This window comes from Phascolarctos cinereus, unplaced genomic scaffold (genome assembly GCF_003287225.1).
Source record: "Phascolarctos cinereus isolate Bilbo 61053 unplaced genomic scaffold, phaCin_HiC Scaffold_4;HRSCAF=312, whole genome shotgun sequence".
NCBI classification, from domain to species: domain Eukaryota; kingdom Metazoa; phylum Chordata; class Mammalia; order Diprotodontia; family Phascolarctidae; genus Phascolarctos; species Phascolarctos cinereus.
Window position 1 is genome coordinate 696,837,867 of NW_027555847.1, and position 18,462 is coordinate 696,856,328.

General features: G+C 37.2%; 1 protein-coding gene across 9 annotated transcripts in view; it reads left to right on the forward strand.

Moving 5' to 3' along the window:
• The window catches only part of CLIP1 (CAP-Gly domain containing linker protein 1), a 145,181-nt gene that overhangs the window by 11,976 nt on the left and 114,743 nt on the right, over nucleotides 1-18,462 (forward strand). Inside the window, exon 1 of one of the 9 annotated variants that reach the window (XM_078154269.1) lies at nucleotides 2,742-3,419. The exons of the other annotated variants lie outside the window; for them this stretch is intronic. The gene's annotated coding sequence lies outside the window, so the exon portion shown is untranslated. Of the gene's footprint in view, nucleotides 1-2,741; nucleotides 3,420-18,462 lie in introns of those variants that run through there. 9 annotated transcript variants of the gene reach the window in all.

Sequence of the window (18,462 nt, forward strand, 5' to 3'; positions counted from 1 at the left end):
TACTATAAAGCTTCTTGAGCTAGTTAGTTAAGTAGCATTTATTAAATGCCTACTATGTTCTTTTTGTGGTGGCAAAAAATAGGATACTGAGGGATGCCCATCAGTTAGGGAATGGCTGAAGAAGTTAATGATACAGGAATGCAATGGAATATAATTGTGCTGGAGGAAATTATGAAGGGGATGGTTTCAGAAAAACCTGAAAAGACTTGTATGAACTGATACAAAGTGAAGTGAGCAGAACCAGGAGAACAATTTATACAATATTATAAAGCTAATCAACTTTGAAAGACTTGTAACTTAATACAATGATTCCAAAGGACTCATGATGAAACTTGCTATTCACCTCCAAATAGAGCCCTGGTGTACTCAGAGCACAGATTAGAGCATCTTTTTTTTTTCCTTTCCCTCCCTCTCTCCATTTCTCCCTTCCTTCCTTCCCTTCTTCCTATGTGCTGGGAATACAAAGACAGGCAAAGAAATAGTCCCTGCTCCCAAGGTGCTCACAGTCTAATGGGAAGGAAATATGCAAACAGCTATGTACAAATAAGATATATGCAGATTAAAGGGGAGATAAACAACAGAAGGAGGGCACCAAGAATCAGGAGGACTAGAAAAAGTTTCTTGCAGAATGTGGGACTTTAGTTGAAGCTTGAAGGAAGCCAGGAGGCAGAGATGAGAAGGAGATCATTTTAGGGATTGGGACAGTCAGTGAAAACTCTCAAAATCACTAACTGGAGTGTTGTATGGGAAGGACAACAAGGAAGCTAGGATCACTGGATTGCAGAATACATGGAATGGAGTATGGTGTAAGAGGACTGGAAAGGAGAATTTACCATTTGACAAAACCTGTTGGGAAAACTGGAAAGTAAGGAGAATTTACCATTTGACAAAACCTGTTGGGAAAACTGGAAAGTAATCTGGCAGAAACTATGTACAGAATGTTATCTTACACCATAAACCAAGATAAGCTTGATGGGTACATGATTTAGACATAAAAAAGTGACACCATAGGCAAATTAGTGAAGCATGGAAAAAATTAACTGTCAGATGGGATAGGGGAAGAGTTCATGACCAAACAAGAGATAGAAATATTCATAGGAAATAAAGTTGACAATTTCAATTACATAAAAATAAGTTTTTGTACAAACAAAATTAATTCAGCTAAAATTGGAAGAGAAGCAGGAAAATGAGGAGGGTGGGTGGAGGCAGGGCCTGGCGAAAGAAATCTTTGTAGCAAGTTTCTCTGATAAGAGACCCAATGGTAATTTTGGGAGAGAGCAATTTCAGTTGAATGGTGAGGTCACAAGCCAGACTGCAGAGTTAAGAGTGACAAGAAAGGAAGCAGAGGCATCTATTGTAGACAGCCTTCTCAAGGAGTTTAAGCACAAAGGGGAGGAGAGATGGGAATGGATAGAAGAAGAAAGGGATTTTTGAGGATGGGGGAGGCAGAAATGTGTGAAATCAGTAGGAAAGAAGTCTGTAGACAGGGAATAATTGAAGATTAATGGAACAGCAGGAATGAGAGAGGGGGCAAGCTGATGAAATGGGATCCCTTGGCAAGGAGAAGGGCCACTTCTTCACATGAAATATGAGTGAAGGAGGAAATAGTGCAGTAGGCATCAGAATGATGAGACATGAGGAAAGGGGAGAAGAGTGAACTCCTGACAAATGAGAGTAGCCTCCCTTTTTTTCAGTGAAATATGAGGCAAAGTTCTCAGCTGAGACTATAGAGGTGAACGGGGAGCTGTAGGAGGAGTGAAAAATTTTAGAAACGCATCTGTGAGGAGTGGTATGAGTCAGTTAGGGAGATCTAAAAGCATTCATTCCCTTGCTCCATTGAAGGCCGGTTAAGATTGTGTAATATAAATCTTTTTTTTTTTTTTTGGCAATTAGGGTTAAGTGACTTGCCCAGAGTCACACAGCTAGTAAAGTGTCAAGTGTTTGATCTGAGGCCACATTTGAACTCAGGTCCTCCTGACTTCAGGGCTGGTGCACCACCTAGCTGCCCGTAACATAAACTTTTAGTGGACGCAATGAACTGCATTTCTTCATTTTTGTTCAGTGGTACATGAGTAGGAGGGAAGGGAGTAAGTAGATGGTGGGAGTGATTCAAGCAAGGTTGGGGTTTGGAAGGGCCAGATCTTCAAGAATGTAAAGAGGCAGGGGACTCTAGAAGAGGACAATGTTGAGTTGAACTGATTCGACAAGGTCAGGATGGGAAAGGGAAGAGAGTGTAGTCATTGTAAGGTGATGGCCTGGGAAGAGTGTAGGTATTGGAGGTCAAGCTGAGGATGAAGAACAGGAATTGTAAGGCAGGAGGAGAAGCAGAATGACAACAGATTATGATCAGTTAAGATCTGCTACATAGAAATAATATATAATATAAATGTAATAATATAAATACATATAACATACATATAGATAAGATCTGTTATATATATAAATATACTTTGATAGGCTGTTATAAATTGACTGGCCAGCTAAGGCTATGTTAGTGCTACTGAGTTCTGTTTAGAATTTATCACTATTTCAGTTAAAGATACAATTAATTTTTCTAGCACTTAGTTTTTGTTATTTCTTTAATGTTTAATTCCTCTTTTCATATTGATCCTCTTAGTACAAATATTGGCTAGTCTATTGACTTAGCATGTATCCTTTGTACTTTATCCTTGCCAGGGATCCAGTTTGTTTGATGTTTATTCAGACTTGGTGAACTGAGTCTATTAAGTAAAAAACTTTATCCTTTTAAAATACTTAATAAAAATAAATGTTAGTGGTTTTGTTAGGTCACTAAAAAGAAGAATATCGTAAGGTCAGTCAGTACCAACCCCTTATCTTCCTGTAAGGTTTTAAGTATTTCTACATTACTTCATATTTAACCTTCCCAATGCCCTTGTGAAGTAGTAGGTAGGGCAGATGTTGTTATTCCTGTATTACAGATGAGGAAACTGAGATCTAGAGAGGTGAAATTACTTGCCTTAGGTTAAATGGCAGTCATCTTAAATTTCTTATATGCTAATGTACTTCTCTCTGTGGAATTGTAGACCTGGACAGTATACCAGTGCCATGCCAGGAAACTGAATTGCTTCCATTTGAATTGTCTTAGGAAGATTCAGAAGATCACCTGGCAGGATAAGCTACTGAACATTGAGGTCCTTCCTCAAACTAAACTGCCAGGCATGCAGATTCTACTTCAGAGAGTGCAACTCTGATGGGCTCCGTTTGAATGCAAAACGTATGCTTGCCAAAAAGACTGTTTTATGGAGAACTCACACAGGGCAAAGGTTCACATGGTGGTCAGAAGAAGCGGTACAAGGACACTGAAGATCTCTTTTAAGAATTTTGGAATTGATTGTGTGACATGGGAGACACTAGCACAGGACCGGGACCACTCAGCATGGCATGCCACATCAGAAAAGGTGCTGTGCTCTGTGAACAAGGCAGAATTGAAATAACTCAAAAGAAATGCAAGATGCACAAAATTTAGAGACTCCATCCCAAATATTCATATGTGCTAATTGTGCCCGACCTGTGGTAGAATATTCCAAGCTCATTGGTTTGATCAGCCACGGTTGGACACACTGAAACTTGACTCTCACATACTGATGTCATTTTGGTCCCTTCAAGTACGAAGGACAACAACTAACCAAGCAACCAGACTGATTTGGGGTGCTTGCAATCCTTTTAAAATTATTCTGGCTCTAGTTATTTTAGTATTTCAGACTAAAATGAAAATTAAATTTGAAAGCTTTTCATAACTACAGATAGTCTTAACAGGGACTGCTGTGAAGGCTAACGTCTTTACTTCATTAAATAATATTACTATTTGGAATTTTTATCCATTAGCCTCTGTTTCCTATACTAAACACTAGCTATAGTAGACACATTGCCCTGTGTTTAATGTGATTTTTGTCTTAAATTCCCTTTATCAGCATACAGAGTAAAATTAAAGGGCTGAAGCAGAAGCTGATATGGTTCAGCTGAAGTAAAAAGGGCAGGGGTAGCAATCTTGGTCTCAGACAAAGCAAAAGCAAAAATAGACCTAGTTAAAAGAGCTAATCATGGAAACTATATTATGCTAAAAAGTGTACTATAGACAATGAAGTAGTATTAAAAATTTTTTATAGCACATTTCTCTGATAAAGGCCCAATTTCTCAAATATATACTGAGTATAGAATTGAGTCAAATTCATAAAAATAAAAGCCTTTCCCCAATTGATAAATGGTCAATGGATATAAACAGGCAGTTTTCAAAAGAAGAAGTCAAAGCTATGTATAGTCATATGAAGAAGTGCTCCAAATCACTATCGATTAGAGAAATGGAAATTAAAACAACTCTGAGGTACCATTTTACACCTATCAGAAATGACAAATTCTAGAGGAAATGAGGGAAAAACAAGTACACTAATGTGTACTTGCTGCTGGTGGGATAGTGAACTGATTCAGCCATTCTGGAGAACAATCTGGAACTATGCTCGAAGGATTGTAGAGCTGCCCTTTGGCCCATCAGTACTGCTACTAGGTTTGTACCCCAAAGAGATAAAAGAAGAAGGAAAAGGACTTATATGTACAAAAATACGGTAGTTCTTTTTGTGGTGGCAGAAAGTTGGAAATTAAGGGAATGCATATTAATTAGGGGATGGTAGAACAAGTTGTGGCATATGATTATGATGGAATACAATTGTGCTATGAGAAATGATGAGAGGTTTGGTTTCAGGAAAACCGGGGAAGACTTATGAAGTGATGCAAAATAAAATGAGATCATTGTGCACAGTAACAGCAACGTTATAGCGATGATCTGTGAAAAGCTTGGCTACTCTGATCAATACAGTGATCCAAGACAGTTCCAAAGGACTAATGATAAAAAACAAAACAAAACAAAACAAAGTGCCTCCAGAGAGAGAACTGATGAACTCTGAGTTCAAATTGAAGTATAATTTTCTTCCTTTATTTTTCTCGTGTTTTTTTTTTCAAGGTGGCTAATATGGAAAGATGTTTTGCATGTGTGATTTCACATATATAATTGATATATTACTTGCCTTCTCAGTGGGTGGGGGAGATGTGAGAGGGAAGGAGAGAATTTGGAACTCAAAATTTAAAAAGAAAAGAATGCTAAAAATAAATAATAAATTGAAATGGCTTTTAAAATTCCCCGCATAAGCCATTCAAGTGCTAGAGGCACCAAATGGTTTCCAGAGCCATCTCCTTGTCTTTTCTCTAAAATATGATTCATTTCACTTATCCTTGAGGTGATTTCAGCCTTGGAAGTGTTGGCTGTTCCAGACAAGTGTTTGCAAGCATCACACCCATTTTCTTTCTGTTCCAGGGACAGACTTCTGAGAAGCAGCAAAACCATTTCCTCACAGTCTTCATCATAATCACTAGCACTTGATGTTTACTGATACTTAGGAACGCTGCACTATGTTCTTTCTTAGCAGTTGCCTCGTTGGGGTGTGTTCTGACTTGTCACAGGACATTTTTTTTGGTACCACTTGACCACTGTCTGGGTTGCATATGTAAAATCAGTTACTACATGAAATATTCTGTACCAAAGAAATACTAATGTATTAATAAACTAATTATTAATGTTCATAATAACAGTTTATTAATAATCAGTATTTTAACATGACTTACCTTAAACTCAAAGGAGTCACATGTTTCCCAAATAGTTACACTGTACAACAGTAAAAGATTATACTTTTTTCTTCTCTGACTTAAATTTTAAGTAGTTTTTAAATATCAAACTAAATGTTATGAGTTACTTAATCAGAAAGTTGATTTACTGAGGTATTCAGAGCTTATTAAACTTTGTGGATTAATAAATTAAAAAAACTAACACCTGATTTCATGGTCATCAGTCCACTCAGCCTTTCTTTTTCCAGCTAAATCCAAGCTCGTTGTTTCATTGTTATTCTGATGCTATCACACCATTCTTTTACTCTGTACTGGTTTTCTACCTCAAAAGACAGCTTAGCATAGTGCTGCTTCTATAAAACAGTACTCTCTCCCAGGCTAATTGAGATTCAGCCTTCTGTTATATTTTTCTAAAACCTCCGGTTTCTTGTATTTTGAAATGCTAAATTTTATATTTGTTCAGAATCGTATGTTTTACATGTTCAGTATTTTTACTATTTTTTTTTCATTTGTATTGATAGGGCAAATGGCTTGTGCCACATGCAAGGATCTATTATTGATATTTCCTTAAAACAACTATTTAAAATTTTTATTCTTGCTAAAACGCTTTTCCATTAGCCTAAGAAACAATTAAATGATAAATAGTTTTATATATGAATGAAGAACCAGGTTTCTTCTTCTGAAATAGGTGGTGTACCCAAGCAGAGAAGGTGAATGTTATGCACCCACTGAAACCAAAAACCTAGTTTGGCAGAGCCTTGACTGAGCCATAAGGAAACTGCTTTATGTTCCACCTTAATTTGTAGCCTGGAAAGAACTTGCTCCCAGCAAATCTAACTCACTGGTTGGATATTTGCTGTTCTTATGTACTACTCACTTGAATGGAGATGGTAATTGAAAATTTTGCCTATAGCATTGTGGTTTTTGGCATGAGTGATTTTTTTTTTTAACGTAGTCTCTCAGGTTTTGAAGATTATGAAGTCTTCCAATACTATAGTTCTTTTACCTGGTGCTTAGATAGTGAGATATTATAATTAAGAATAATAAAATTAAAACATTAATAATAATAATAACTAGCATTTATACAGAGCTTATTCAAGGTTTGCAGAGTGCTTTACAGATATCTCATTTTATCCTCACACAATGCTGGAAGGAAGTTGCTATTATTATCCTCATTTTATAAATGAGGAAACTGAGGCAAACAGAGGTTAATGACTTGCTCAGGATCAAATGGCCAGTAAATATCTGAGATCAGATTTGAACTCGCATCTTCTTTACTTCATATCCAGCACTGTACATATGTATCACCTAGCTGCCTACATTATCCCTCTTTTTTTTTCTTTTTCTTTTTTCTTTTGGGTAGGTAAGGGGTTAAGTGACTTGCCTAGGGTCACACAGCTAGTAAGTGTTATGTGTCTGAGGCCACATTTGAACTCAAGTCCTCTGAATCCAGGGCCAGTGCTCTATCCACTGTGCCATCTAGCTGCCCCTACATTATCCCTCAGAACTGTATGGATTTGTTTTGAGGAGTTTATGAATATTTTTGTTGTGCATTCAATTATCTTCTTTTGTTATTTTGTTATTTTTTCTAGCTCTGTAAAATAATTCTTTGGTAATTTGATTAGTATTGCACTGAATAAGTAAATTAAAATTATTTTCTTTATGCAGAAGACTCCTACGTCTTATATATACAGCCCTGATCTCTATCTGAAGTTCCAGTCCTGTGTTACAAGCTGCCTGTTAGACATTTTAGACTAAGTGTTCTTGGGCATCTCAAATGCGTATCCAAAACAGAACATACTGTCTTTCTCCCTAAACAAACCTTTCTTCACTTCCCTTGTTACCCAGTTTATAACTTCAGTTATGTCATCCTTGACTCCTCACTTTCCTTTACTCCGCATCTCTAATTGCTAAGTCTTCTTGATTCTGCCTTTACAGCATCCCTGGCATCTGTCCCCTTCTCTCTACTGACACAGATACCCCTCCTTCTCCCCCAGTTAAGACCTCTGTCATCTCTAGCTTGGATTATTGAAATAGCCTCCTAAATGGACTCTGCCAGAAACCTCTCCCCTCTTCAGTCTATCCCCTGTGTAACTGTCAGTGTGATGTTCCCAAAACGCATCTGACCATGTCACTCTCAATTAGTTCCAGTGGCTCCCTATTGCCTCTAGGATCTAATGCAGACTTTAAAGCCCTTCACAGTCTGGTTCAAACCTACCTTTCTGTAGTTATTACACATTCCTCCTCTTCACATTGTCTGTAGCTCAGCTAAACTGTCCTTCATGCTGTTCTTCCTTCCTCTTTCTTTCCCCTTTCCTTCCATTCACCACATTCTAGCAGGATTAAGTGACTTGCCCAGGGTCACACAGTTAGTGTCTGAGGTTGGATTTGAATGTGAGTATTCCTGATTCTGGGCCTGGTGCTCCATTTACTGTATCACCTAGCTTACCCCAGTTAGTACATAATTGGTGCTATATAAATGCTTATTCCTTTCCCCTTTTCCCACCTTCTCCAGCTGCCTCTGTAGCGTCTCTTCCCCCTCCATTATCTTGTAATTGCCTTGAATTTACTTATGTGTACATATTATTTCTCATAGAATGTAAACTCCATGAGAGCAGAGACTTTCATTTTTTTCTAGCATGGCACTTAAAACATCATAAATTCTCACTGGGGCTACATCACTGTGGTTGTTTAGTTTTTATTGTTAGAATTCCTTGGTGTGGAAGAGCAGTATCTGGGGACCTGGGTGAATTAATGGCTGATACTTGGGAAGATTAGAAGTAGTTATAAAACTGCCATCTGGATTGAGTTGAATTTCCTTGGCATAGAGGAATGCTTTTAAATTGGTCTATTTGTCATTGAGCAAGCCTACAAGCTATTGGGAATTCTTCAGTGAATCTGATGATGGGCTTCTTGGCCTTGTAGTAGAGAGGAAAATATAAAAATATGTATCATATGTTATCTATTGTATAAATATAAAAAAATGGCTAAATAAGGATATTATAACTATTCAGTTTTAGCTATATTATAGCTGTTCCATTTTTTATAAGAACTGCTTGTATAAAAATGAAGCTAAGATTAGAATTAGATAAGCTTTAAGTTTGTGACAGTTATTTCTATCTTCTGTATGCAAATTAGCATTGATTGAATCTCGTTCATGATTAAAATGGTTAAATAGCAATTACTGTGTGAAAAAATTTAGGGGGGGTTTAGTTAGTAGACTGCAAAGTCAATATGAATAAAGCAATGTGATGTAGCAGTGAAAAAAGCTCTTGCAATCTTGGACCTTATTAAGAGAAAAATAGCTTCCAGGAATGGGGAGGTGATAGTTTCACTGGGCTGGGCCCTTATCAGACCACATTTAGAGTATTTCTTCTGGTTCTGGGTGCTGTAGTTTAGAAAGGACATCGATAAGCTGGAGACTGTGCAGAGAAAGGCAGCTAAAATTATGAAAGGCCTTGAGTCCGTGTCATATCGAGATTGGTTGGAAAAATTGGGCGGATTGGTCTGGAGAAAAGAACACCCAGGGGACACAATGCTGTGTTCAGATATTTGAAAAGCAGTCACATGGAGGAGAAATTAGACTTATCCCTTTGGCTTGATGGCAGAATCAGGCGTGGTGGGTGGAAGCTGCCAAGAAGTCGGCTTAGGCTTGATGTCAGGACAAACTTCTTAGCAATCAGAACAATACAAAAGGAGAATGGGCTGCCTGCCACAAGAGGTATATTCCTCTTGCTAAGCAGAGACTGGGTAACTGTTTGTTGAATATGTCACTATCGTGTTTGAGTTGGACTAAGACGGACACTGAGGTCCTTTCCAATTCTCAAATTATGTTATGTGATTTTTTAACCTGACCTGTGATTTCATTGGTGTAGGGAACTTCCTAAAAGGAAACTCCTCTACCAGTGCATGAGAGGCACTGTGAAGTTAAATGACTTGCCCAAGGTCATCCAGCCCTGTATATGTTAGAGGATGAACTTGATATAATGTCTTCCAGATTTCGAGATGGAAACTCTTATTGTTCCACAACTGCTTCATTTGAAAATATGGATGTGAAATTGGAAGGGAAGTACCCCAATAATGTGGATATTATTAATCCTCCCTTTAGAAATACTAATCAGTTTGGAAATGAGTCATGTAGTTTGTATGTTTCCAGTGGCTTTGTGGGTAAGAAGAGTTTCAGAGTCTGGAGCAGACAAGAAATCATGCCTGGGTAGAAGCCTTCTGTCTTTGAAAAAAAAAAAAAGATGTAGTAGATACTTCTGTAACTTGTGACTTCAGGGAAGAGGATTAAATATGAATGAATCTTTGCCAAGAAACAGGATATTATAATAATAGAATCATTACTTCAGTGTGTACAGATACTTTCTCAAGCATCATTTTAAAGTAAGTCTTAGGCAACATGCATCTCCATTAAATTATATTTCTCTTGTCTTTCTAGGGCAGGGCTTCTTAATTTTTTTTTTTTAAATTATGGACTCCTTTGGCAGTCTGGTGAAAGCTATAGAGTCAGAATGATGTTTTTAAATGCATAAAATAAAATACGTAGGATTACAAAGGGAACCAATGATGTTGAAATAAAGTTATCAAAATATTTTTTTAAAAAATTCATAGACCTCAGGCTGAGAATCTCCAGTATTCTAGGGAAATCTTATATCCTATTCTGAAAATTGAATAATATTCATAGAATCATAGAATTTCAGAACTTGAAACCTTAGAAATAAAATAATCTAGTCTCGCTTTTTAATTTTACAGATGAAGAAACAGCCCTGAAAGTGTAATATGATTTTTTTTTCAGGGTTACACAGCTAGTTATGTTAAGGGTAAGAGTCAAGTGTGGCGTCCAGATTTACCTATTCCTACCTAGTCCAGGACCCTTTCTAGCAGACTGCTGCCTTTTTATTAGTGCCAAAATGACAACAAAAACTATCTCCTGGCAGAATGAACTCAATGCAGATACTTAGACTTTAAAGCATATAGATCATATTGTCTCTTTTTTATGTTTAGAAAATAAAGTAGCATCCCTATTTTGCAAACTTATGAGAATGTACCTTAGCGAGACTACGGTACAATGAATGTGGTTCAGTGATTTGTCTAAGGTGACAAGTGAACAGCATGGCAATATAATGCCAAGTTTGTTGAAGCCAGAACACACTGAGCTTGTTAGAGAATCTGATCTTATCAAGTTCGGGTCTTGTCTGTACTGAGAGTGAAATCAACTCTGAGAAGCTAGAGCAACAGTAGCTGTTGCTTCCTACAAATTGTTTATGAACCTCTCTGCTTTTTCATTTGTTGGGCTTGTGCTTGAAATCCTAAGTAGCTGCTAGACAAAATTTTGCATTTTAATTAATGACAGGCTTCCTAAAATCCCAGACTAAAATCTCAGAAAGTAAATAAGAATCGTGAAAAATAAAAACCACAGTTTTTCTTTTCCTTTTCATTGTCATAACTTGTAATTCCTATTGTAATTTTATTGGGGAGCTTCGGATTAGCTAAAACATTTTATTTTTTTAAAGGTGTTCTAAGAATTAGCTTCTTTACATATTTTATGAGTAATATTTGTTCTTTTGGTTTTTCACTTGCTTGGGAAAAAAATGCCTTCACTTCAGTTGTTTTCTAACATATATTCTTTTTTCTCTGTATGAAGCTGTTCTGCTTCATGAAGTACTTATCTTTAAAATTCATTTTCTTAGCAGTTTAGGCCAAATGATTTCAGAGGCCCAAGTGAAACTGATCCTTTTGTCTACAAATTATTGACTTGTTGTTCTGCTATGTACTGGGCATTGACACATAGTTAAATCAGTTTTCTAACTTGTTTAAACGCAGCCATCTTAAATGTAATCCTTACCTTGACTTTTTTTTTTATTGCATTAAAAATTTCCCAATCACACATACATTTTTTTAGCAATCATTTTAAAAAAAATTTAAGTCCCAAATTCCCTCCCTCTTGCTTTTCCCTCCTCCTTGAGAAGACAAGCACTTTGATTTTGATTATACATGTAAGGTCTTGACAAACATTTCCATATTAGTCATGTTGCAAAAGATAACACAAACAATAAAGCAACAAAAATAAGGAAAGTTGAAAAAAGTATGCTTTGATCTGCATTCAGAATTCATCAGCTCTCTGGAGGTGGGTAGCATTTTTCAACCTCAGTCCTTTGGAACTGTCTTGGATTATTGTCTTGATCGGAGTAGCTGAGTCTTTCAAATTCACTGTGACTTTAAGAACATTTTCAGTCACTTAAGACTAACAATAGATTCTCAGTTCTCACTCTCTGCTGACTTGCAAACCCGACAATACTAGGAGGGAAACCCCCCCCCCCCAAAACTCTGATGGTCTCATCCCATTTTTTAGCAAAGACGTAACCTCAGAGCTGTGATGAGGTCTTCTGTTGCTGTTGTGACTTTTTAAAAATATACTGTTTGCTCCATAAACATAAACTCAAATTGTAAATAGAGGAGTAAAGGAACACTTGAAATGCAAAGATTTAGAAATTCAGAAGTTACACTCTAGGCTAGGTTTATGAGAGCCCTGGAAGACAAAGACAATATGTTTTCGTTTTACGTTGTCCTTAGTTTTTCTAAGTTTGACACAACATGCAGAGCACTAAGTTGACTAATAGTTGCTTTTGGTTTCTCCTTTGCTTACCTGCTATCTAGAGAGACAGTATAGACGGTGGTACTTTCATTGTGGAGTGAGATTTTTACTTATATCATAGGACATCGGGAGCAATTTCAGGTCTAGGAGTAGACAGTTTTCCTTCCTTCTGGAGTACAGGGTCTGTAGCTTGGAAACAGAACCACTTAGGAATTCTGGTTTATGACTTCATTATAATGATCTGGTAGCCAGCTGGAGAAGCTGCTAGGTTTGCCCAAGCACTGAGGCGAGGCCTGACTCGGTTCTGGGGACAACATGAGGTACCTGGTCTTCTCCCATCACCAGACTCAGTTGATCTTTCTACAACCTCCATAGATAAGAGTACAATGATTGTTTGAGGTCAGACCCATCATATCCTCCTTAGAAGGAACATGTTTTATTGAGGAAGTGCTTATTTTTTAGATGACCTCTTGGAGAATGCAGAAATTCATTCTGACTTGAATAGTAAATCGACAGAAATGTTGTGTCAGTTGGACTTTTGGGTAGATGGCATCCCTAACCATTAATTCTGCTCCATTTCCCTTAAGTTTACCATCAACTTGTAAAGAAATGTCATATTTTACTTTGCCTAAAATACGGATTACACATGTTAAGAGAATTAGATAGTGCTTTGGATGACTCCCCTTTGGAAGATTTGCAAGAGGAAGCAGACAGATTGTGAACTGGGTTGTTGGAGGGACTGAACATCCATGTCCCTAAGATCATAGATGTATTCAAATGTAACAGCGTATCAGCAGTAAGGTTACCTATCATTATAACAAGAGAGTAGAATTGTCTATCAGCGGAACAAATTTTTGAGGTCCAGGTTCTTAAATCCAAAAATACCCATCTAAAAAATTGTCATTTATTTTTAAATCTGTTGCTTGGCTTAGTGTACCTGTTTAATTGGAATCAAAAGTGTAGGTTCATGTTATCAGAATCCAATATTCTGATCTCACTAAAATTGTCTGTTTACCCTGCAGATTTAGAGGCTGAACTATCCTGGTTTTGTCTCTAGAGCTTGGGCTAGGAGAATGTATGGTAGTTGGCATATGGTAATGATGACGGTAAAAAGGTTGACCTCTTCTCACAAGGACTAATTGAAGTAAATCTGATTTTTGGTCACATTTCTGCATAGACTTAATTTTGAGAGAGTTGTATTCTTAAATGATGGTACTATTAATAACTCTTTTTCTTCTGAGCTTTAGGCATGGCATTTTCCAAGTAAACAGATTTTTCCTTTACCTGCATGATTCTGAATACTACAACTTTTGATTAAACATGTTTAGGTGAAATCTCAAAGGAATAGCAATAGTACCATTTATATTTTATTGATAGTTGAAGTTGTATTTCAGCTTCTGTGCAAGTTGGGAGAAACTTTTCTAATTTCAGAACTGAGAAGGAATATCCATAAGATATATGGTGGCATTGGGTTTGAACAAATAACTGAGAACTCCAGATTCTTGGAGGTAGTCAAGTGATTCTTGATTCTATAAAGAATTCTCCACTTAAAGTATGGACTCCACATTTTTTCTTTTTTTTCCTCTCTGCCTTTAGGAGAGTTTCTGTACTATCACAAAGTGATGAAATGTGAATTAAATCCTAATTTTCCTTCAAATGGAGATAGCGCATTTGGCCAACTCAGGTAGTTGGGTGAAATTCAGTTCAACACACTTCTTTTTTTGCATTTTGGTGAGGCATTTGGGATTAAGTGACTTGCCTAGGGTCACACAGCTACTAAGTGTCAAGTGTCTGAGGCCAGCTTTGAACTCAGGTCCTCCTGACTCCAAGGCCGGAGCTGTATCCGCTGAGTCACTTGGCTGCCCCACAACATACTTTTCTGAAGAGTTTATTATGATCTAGGGAACTAGGTGTAGTGCCTGGATTTCGGGGGAGCCTAGGGGGTTCGAAAGAGCGGAAGTGATCAGGGAGTGCATTCCAGCCTGCGCAAAGATGTGGGGATAGGGCTTGGCAGTTTCATCAGTCTCAGGGGAATAATGTGGAATAAGTCCTTATGTGTAGGTTAAGGGTATAGTGATATGCTAATTTCCCCCTTGTCCAACAGGACTGTTTTTGTTTTTAAATTTGGTTTGGCCTCTGGGTAGAAAAACTGCTGAACCTTTTTTCTTTTAGTCAGCCTTTGTAGGAATGATTGGAGAAAAGAATTTTGATGGGGGAAGGAAAGTATTTAATGTTCTCTTTATGTGGGAGAAGAGTCTCTACAGAAATGGGGTAAAATCAGCTTACTCAGAAAAATTAAAATTTCCAGAATCGTCCCTTGCTAGTTCTTATTCTAGTTAAAGGGAGTACATTAAGTTCAGGTTACTCTGCATGAGTGTCCTTAATTTGGAGGGAACAAAAAATATTTCTCATTGGATAGAGGGATAGAATGATGTCTTCCCTGTCTCTGACTGTTGCTGCATCTGACATAGCCAGGGAAATGTAAAAAACTCTTCTGTCCATGAAATAACCAAAGGGGATAATAAGGCACTGTTTAGGAAATAAGTTGTTTATCTGTAGTAACTGGTCAAATCTCAGTTGAATCTCAGGCCCAAGACGTTAAATCTAGTTCAGATTTCTTGTCTGTCTTTTTTCAGGGTCGGCTTTTTTATCTCTTAGAATAAACCTGTGTGTTACAAGGACATTTGTTTATCCCTCCTTTGATGTTTAGCAATCAAGCTTCCGGGTCCTCAACAGAAAATGCAAGTCTTTTGCAACCAAAAGACAGAATGGGATTATGCAGCTGTGATGTAGGTTGATGTGTCTGGTGGAAATCTACCGTCCAGCCTATTTAGGCTTCTCCTACAGAAATTCAGTCCTGGATCTAGGTCCCACTCTTAATAAAGAAAATTCCTCTTTTACTTCTGAGAAGATAAGCATTTTAAGCAAAAGAAGTGATTGTATTTGGTTGCTTTGAAGTGATAGTCACTTTACAGATCTAAAGACAGTAGGAACACCTGTTCATAGAACCATTACTGTCTTCTTTTCCACTATACCCTGAGGACCACAGGACCCTTCCATCTGACTTGCAGCTAAAACTTTCTCTTTGTATTCTCTCTACAGTTGGAAAGTAAGCTTATTGAGAGCAGAGACTGTCTTTTCTGTTTGCATTCCCTGCTCTTAGCATGCTGATTTGCACATATAGTAAGCTTAACAAATGCTTTATTCATTCATTCATTTTTTAAAAATATGAATATTTCCCTGTTGTCTATGCCTTTATTATATTTGTGAGGGAAAAGCAAATGCAGGAGTTGAGGGGGTGGTGCCATCTATTTTCATTGTGGATTAAAGAAAGTCTATGAAAAGGTTGTATCTTCCCTCAACATCTTACAGTTGTTCCTAGTTTGAAAAATGTGCTGGCTAAAGTACTTTGGCACATGATACTTAGAATTGGGGATGTGGGTACTTTATAGAAGATGAGACTGTAACATAATGTGATAGATTTTTTTCCTTTTTTTAAAAATAATTTTTTGTTGATCTTTTATTTTTTACATCACCAGAATTTCTGTGTCCCTCCCCTTCCCCCATCCCAGAGAGCCATCCTTTATTACAAATAATATTTTGTGATAGACTTATTAAAAACTGAGGGTGGGGAAAGAAGGAGAACTTACACATTCTAATACCTTGGGAGGTTATATATGCATTCCAGTAATGATGACGTGGCCCCAAATGTTTCTGGAATACCTTTTTTGGAAATTGCATTCAGAGACTGTGGAACATTCTTTTTTTTAAAAAAATTTTTATTTTAATTTTTTAAAAAAAAATTTTATTAGTTTATTTTGATTTATCAACAATCACTTCTATATGCTTTTGAGTTTAAAATTTTTCTCCCCCTTCCTCCCCGCCACCCTCCCTAAGACAGCGCACAATCTCATATAAGCTATACATTTACATTCCTATTAAACATATTTTCCACATTAGTGAAGTTGTAAGTAAAAATTAAAACCACTAGGAGGAACCATTAGAAAGAGGAAATGAAACTCAACAGAAGAGAAAAAAAAATGATAGCGATTCAACTTCCGTAATTCTTTCTTTGGATGTGGATAGCATTTTCCATCACGAGGTCTCTGGAGATGTCTTAGATCCTTGTAATGCTGAGAAGGGTTAAGTTTATCAATATTAGTCATTGCATGACTTGGCTGTTATTGTGTACAAAGTCCTCTTGGTTCTGCTCACTTCACTCAGCATCAGACCACACAAGTCTTTCCCGGTTTTTCTGAAGTCTACCTGCTCATCATTTCTTATAGCACAATAGTATTCCATTACATTCATATACCACAACTTGTTCAGCCATTCCCCAGTTGATGGGCATCCTCTCAACTGTGGCACATTCTTGTGAGTGCCCAGAGTAGTAACAAATTTTTGTTCTCTAGGTGGATTTGGTTTTGGAGTTTAAGGTCACAGGGAGAAAAGCCTGATGGTGGCTAACCCCTAAACTATTCTAAAGGCAATTCTAAGAAAAGAGGTCCAAAATTGTTTTGCTGAGATATTCCCCCCCCATACTTCTTAAAATTGATTTGTTTAAGTGCAGCCTTGCCTGCTTTAAAATGTCATGCAAAGGTGTTTCTTGGTCATTATAGCTCCTGAGTAGCTTTAATTTCATGTAAGCAAGTTTGACATGCAGTTGTTAATAATAATATGAAGTAGAAAATAAATTTGGTAACTAGAATCATTGATACTTAACTTTTGCATTTTTGTTGGAAAAGACTAAATTTCACTCCTGCATTAAATCTCTGTCAGAGTTCCTTGTTTTAGAATGCTAAGTCTGTGTAGTCTGATCAGGAGCCAGAGGAATATGTCTTAGGAAAGCTGAAGCTGTAGTCTTGTTGGTTTTACATTCAGACCTGCTTCTATTATCCAAAAGCTTTGTGAGTCATAGGCAGAGACCTTAATACTGGAACTTATGTGTTAATGGAATGTAAGGTTGGTCCCTAAAACGTGGAGGAAAAACTTTGGGCTGCTAGTTGGTTAGTCCATTTGGGTAGAATAATGATTCTCAAAATTCTGGTCCTAGAACTCTAAACTGAGGTAAGGGACCTCGTTGGACCTCTATTCCTGCTTGCTTACTACAGTACCTTTTTTTGGGGATCAGTCAACACTTAGAGATAGGGGCCAGGGTAAAGGAGTAAGCCAAGAAAGAATAAGTCACTCCTTCAGCTCCATTCTGCCTCATTTTAAGGGTTAGCCTTTTACACTTGAAATGAGACACACTGTGTCATCACGCTGTCGTCTTTCTTCTCTGTGCTGGTGGTGATGATGAAAGTAGCACAGTAACCTTACTCAATCCATCCATGATGTGATGCATGAATTTATAACAGTAAAATGTCATTTGATAAGCAGTTTCTGATTCTGCCCCATGTTCTCTAGTAACCTCATGCAGACACTAATGTAACTTAATTTTTCATTTTGAACCAACTCACAAGCTAAATTGATGGTTCTGAACATATTTTGAAAAACCACTGATGTAGAGGCAAAGGTTTTAGTGAATTTCCAGTACAGCTACAGACTTTACTTCTACCTGATGGACGAGGGAATGGAATAAGAAAGGATGGATGGTTTACTATAGACCTATACCCACTACCTATAAGAATAGGGGGGATTTCAGCCATTTTAATGTTACACTGACTGTACATGACTTAGAGAGATTTGAACGTACCTCTTACGGAGATCAGAGAAGATATTATCTACGCCAGGGGCACTTAATTTTTTTTTGTGTCATGGACCACATTGGTAATCTGGTGAAGCCCAAAGACTCCTCAGGATAATATTTTTGTTTTTATTTTTGTTTGTTTTGTTTTGTTTTTGGAGAGGCAATCAGTGTTAAGTGACTTGCCCAGGGTCACACAGCTAGTGAGTATCATGTGTCTGAGGCTGCATTTGAACTTAGGTCCTCCTGACTCCAAGGCCAGAGCTCTATCCACTGTGCCACCTAGATGCCCCAGGATAATATTTTTGTATGCACATAATAAAGTACATAGGTTTATAAAAGAAACTAGTTATGTTACAGTAATAAAAATATTTTTTAAAAAAGTTAGAGACCCCAGGTTAAGAACCTCTTGTGTAGGCTATATATATTATGGATATCCATCAATATCATCATCATCACCATTATTATTCTGAGACTGGATTTTCCTATCTTGCCCAGGCCGGAATTCCCGAGGCCAAAAATTTTCTTAAAGTGAAACACTGTC